At 37.2% G+C, this 5,230-nt stretch overlaps 1 pseudogene; it reads right to left on the bottom strand.

The window, feature by feature from the left end:
- Nucleotides 1–2,544: 2,544 nt before the first annotated feature.
- Nucleotides 2,545–3,393, bottom strand: LOC102497696 (60S ribosomal protein L7-like 1 pseudogene; annotated as a pseudogene).
- Between the last annotated feature and the right edge of the window lie 1,837 nt (nt 3,394–5,230).

The following is a 5,230-nucleotide window of genomic DNA, read 5'->3' as shown; positions in this document are numbered from 1 at the left end:
GCATGGCTTGCAAAATGGGTTAATAATGAGCTTCAAATTGTCAAAATCAGCTCTCCATGGAGAAACAGCATGTGAATTACTGTTTATAGTACTAATGGCCAAAGTAGAATGTCAAATTTTCTCTGCTTTTAGAGCTGACAAAGCAGATAATTCTGTGATACAGGCTAAAAATTGTTACAGAAAACTACGGGACTCAACGAATCTGAAGTTTATCACTCTAATAATATCACATATCACATGTAGACTTAGTTTTCTGACCACATGGTCCAGAAGATTCTAGAACACTTCCATTCTTATAAAAATAATGAGTCACAGTGTTAAGCAAGAAATTATTTTTATAATCTCTTTAATTTATATAAAATTATAGATTATTCTCTTTAGTAATGATGTGAGGTGGATGAGATTTTATCTCCATTTTACAGTCCCGAGTGGAAACACTGTTCCCATATTTAGTATAGGACAGATCTGGGAGGCAAGCCCCAGGCTTCCACATCCATAACTGTTTTCCCATGACTGACACATCATTTTAAAATAATTGGATCTCACAATGCTCACAATGAAAGAGTAACATCTATTCCTGGTAGTTTAACTCTGGAACCAATCAACCTAATTAATTATTTTATAACTTGGCACATTTTAAGGCATTGTTATCCCCCTAGATTTCATAGCTATGTTTGAGGGCCCCTAAGCCAAAATTGCAGCACAGATGATCTGAAAGGACCAGGGAACACAATGGGTAAGTAAGCTTTCAAGTTTTACCTCAGTCTGGCACATCCTCACCAACACTGAGATGGCAAACTGAGGCAACTAAGTGAAGGGAGCAGAGGCAAGCCCACAGATGGGTGGACACTGATTAATACAATCAGTAGCAGACTCACCTTTGCTATGATGAACATTGCCAGAAACCCTGCTGCTCACCTACTCTCCCACTGCCAATAGAACAAGAGTACTTCTAGAGTCCAAGTTATGCAAGGGAAATGGTTTAACCAAGCTGCTTTCCTGGGGCTTAAAACTCCAGTTTCATCTAGCTAATTCAAGAAAATGGTTTACTCTCTCCTGATCTGTCTTTAAGGAGAGAGCTGATCATCAGGGAAACCAGGAAATTGACCCAAGGGGAAGAAAATATTGGACATCTCCAGAGTTGTAGATGGCATGGGGGCAACACAATTTGCCACTGCATTCTAAGAAAAAAACACTAATAGGATTGAAGGAGAAAAGTGGTCTTAGCTAAGTGCATCTTACCAGTAGCAGAACCAGGAGACTACCAAGATCAGGGTCTGCCGACTAATCCTGGTAACAGCAGAATTTCCTCATACAAGGTACGGAGGTCCCTGAGGAGGGACTGTGAACATCCTAAAATTCCAAGCATAATTTTGAGTATATACATTCCTGACAAAGGGGTCTTTTCTCAAATGCTGAGATAAAGACTTAAGACAGTTGCAGGCTAGAACACAAAAGCCAGCAGATAACACTAAGAGCCTGTCAAATCTGAAAGCTCTCAAAGCTGTCAAAAAGTTGGACATGGGAGAGCCATGGGAGAGCCAGCTGAGCATTTGTTTTGGTGCTTCTTCTCAACTGAATTTTTTTTATTTGAAAAGTCTATGCTTAATAAATAATTAATATTCAGAATATACAAAGAATGCCAGAAGCTCAGTAACAACAAAGCAAACAACCCAACTTAAAAACAGGCAAAGGACTTTAACAGGCATTTCTCCAGAGAAAACATGTAACTGACCAAAAAGTACATAAAAAGGTGCTCAATATCATTAACCATTAGAGAACTACAAATCAAAACCAAATGTTCACCTGTTGAAATATCCATTTTGTAAGCAAATAATAATGTGATTGAATGTATAAAAGAAAAAGAAATGGAAAAAAAAAATGTGAATGACTGAAAAAAAAAAAACCCACAATGAATATCACTTCACACTCATTGGGTAGACTATTTTTAAAAACAAAACAAAACAAAAACCTTGAATATTACAAATATTGGTGAGGTTGTAGAGAAGTTATAACCCTTGTGCTTTGTTGGCAGGAATGTAAAAAGACACAACTGTGGAGGGAAATGGTATTGCAGTTCCACAGCATAAAACAAACATAACAATTCTACTTCTGGGCATATAACCAAAAGAACTGAAAGCAGGCCCTCAAACAAATATTTGTACACTCATGTTTAAAGCAGCACTATTCACATTAGCAAAAGGTGGAAGAATCCCAGGTACCCATTGATGGATAATGGATACACAAACTGTAGTATATCCACACAATGGAATATTATTTGATCATAACAAAGAATGGAAATCCCCAGTTTCAAATATGCCCCTGGGTAGGTTCACTCCTGCAATAATCTTGGGGAGCCTTATACATGTTTGGGTTGTTCATTCACCAACATTAAAGCCCAGGATAGTACAATGAAGCAGGGATCCTTCCTCTACGGCATGTACTGATTTCAGAGAAGGCCAGGCTAATGTGGAAAATACTGGAATTTTTCTTTGCATCTGGGCTGTGATGAAGGGTGCCTGTCATGAGCATAAACCACTCTATTTAGTTACTATTCCTTTCCAGTTTCTGAGGTTGGAGCTTACAACAATCTTCTCTGAAGAAACTTGTTAACAATTCAAAAAACAAAAACATACACTTCCAATGCACTGTGCTTTCAGATATTCTGGGTCTAGTGCAGCTGGCAGATGAACTAATTGATGCATGCACCCAGTAGCCAGGTGACCCCATCTCCTTGAGGAAGCCTACTTTATTCTTGGTGGTGTGATGGCCCACCAAAAGGTGGAAAGGGCACAAGAAACATGAGATATCCTGGAAATACTTTCCTGGGAAGCCAGTTTCATAAATGAGGTCTTCTAAACAAATGAGGCCAAACTCCCTAGATGCTCTTCAATCACTGTATTGTCTGTCAGAGTGATGGTGTTATTCTTGACCTTGGCTTGCCCATGTTTCAAAATGAGTTCTTGGACAGATTTCATATTTGGAAATCCCCAGGTCACATAAGGTCCCACTATCCGCCTTGTTTTTAGGCTTTGAAGAGTGACTTTGACAAAAACACCACTGAAAATTTTCTTCAAAGATAGTCTTGCAGTGGTCTTCCACACCACACTCACCCCATCAGTCTTTCTGATGCATACAACAAAGGCCAATTGATGTTTTTCTGGCACTTCCAAGGAGTGAGCCTTCACTTCTAGTCTATACCATGTCACACTGTTGCCACCAGGAATCATGTAAGAATGACTCCAGTTGCTTAACTCTAGGCCCTTTTTCTTTCCTTTGCTTTTTCCTTGCCAAATGTTGCTTTGCTTGGGTGGTTTTTAGGGCTTAATAAGCCTTTCTCTTTTTCAGGAGATTTTCTGGAAACAAAGAAATCTTTTGCTCTGGCTCTGCCATCTTTGTGATGTTACTCAAGCAAGAAATTATTGAGGTTATACATGAAACTATTGCATTGATCCCAACTCTGAAATTTAAATTATCAAAACAAAACTAAAACAAATTTAAATATCTTAACTGGCTTAATTTGATAATACTTTATTCTATAAAATACTCTAGGTGTTCCAATGACTGGAGCAAAAGAAATTGGTTTTACATATAGAGAAAGGCTGAAGAAACCAGAAACAAACAACAAAAAGAAGACTGGGCATTTCAAAATTGTGCATCAGGAACAGGGAAACAGACCGGGGGGAGGAGGGGAGGAACTGACTGGTGTATATCACATTACTACAGGGTATTTTTAAAAATTTTAGTTTGGTAAGAATTAAAAGTAGAGAAAATTTTATTATCTTGCTAATTGAAACAAACCTTTTTGAGAAGTTGACTCTTTCTTTCTCTCTCCTCACTACTCACAAAGTCAGATAATCATCTTAGTTTCAATGTGGTGATGTGGAAGTGACTCCATTTTGGTTTGGTCACTTAGGCCTACTAGAAGCACTTAGCCCAAACCAATGGCCTCCTATTAATTTTATTTAACAGAGGTGAATAAATTGCTGTGTTTGTAAACAATGTCAACTTCAATACAATATCTAAAGACGATGAGAAAATACTGCAGTATGCCATCTTCCAAACTAGAGAATTTCTTTTGATGTAATTTACCAGTGATCAGAAATCTTCATATACACTTTATGGGAAAATAAGGAAATAATGGAATCAAAACAAACACCAAATGTAGCTGAACTAGTGGAAAAAAGAGACATAGGTTTCAAAAGGAAAAAAATAGATAATAATGACACTAACATGTTTGAGAGTTCTAAAGGGTAAGACACAAAAATGGAAAATTATCTGTTGATGACAATGTGTATGAAAATATCTTTAACTTGACTTCTATACAATGTTTTTCTGCTGGGAAAATTCATCTTGTATGCTGTAAAGATATACAATGATTAAATATTAGTAAAAAAGAAAATAAAGAAGAAAAACTCCTCTATTACTATTGATCTGATGAATAAATAAATGATCATTAATCTCACTCAATTAACATTGCTTTACAAGATAATGTCAGGATTAAGAAGTGCTTTTGCCGAATCCAGGAGAAGCAAGGGAGCAGGCTTCAGAAGACATGTACATGGCTCCTGAGAACTAGTGAGTTCAGGGAATAAAGAAATGAAGACTTTCTACTGATAATTCAGGCTCCAGCCCACAAATCCAGTGGTGAGGTGAGGGAGCAGGCCTCAGAAGACATGTTCATGGCTCCTGAGAACTAATTGAACTTCAAGTTTGGGAAGAAACACACTTTCCGTCAGATGACTAGAAATCACCGCAAGACCACAAGAAATATGGGAAAGTAAGAAAATACCTCTCCTCTAAGGGAAAAGAATAACTCCTCTTCATCCACAGACAGTTCAATGGAAATCATGGAAATGTCTGATAAAGAATTTAGAACATTCATAATGGCAAAGCTAACAGAGATGGAAGAGAAGAGAGACAATGAACTGCAGAAGAATAGGGAGAAAAGAGGTGATGAGTTCTGGGAAGTGAGGGAATTCTTGCAAGATCTAAAAGAGGAATTACACACTTTACAAAAGAATCAAATGGAACTGTTAGCAATGAAGACTATAATATAGGAAGTCAAAAATCTCTCTTGAAAGTATTAAAAGCAGACTAAACCATACAGAAAATAGAATCTCAGATGTAGAAGAGAAAATTCCTGGCCTAGAAATATCCACTACAAAGACTGAGAAAATTATCCAAAAATTTGACAATAATATACGAGAAATACTAGATACCATCAAAC

The sequence above is a fragment of the Tupaia chinensis genome, unplaced genomic scaffold (genome assembly GCF_000334495.1).
Source record: "Tupaia chinensis unplaced genomic scaffold, TupChi_1.0 Scaffold000395_1, whole genome shotgun sequence".
NCBI classification, from domain to species: Eukaryota; Metazoa; Chordata; class Mammalia; order Scandentia; family Tupaiidae; genus Tupaia; species Tupaia belangeri.
This window is presented reverse-complemented; position numbering and strand designations above follow the sequence as displayed.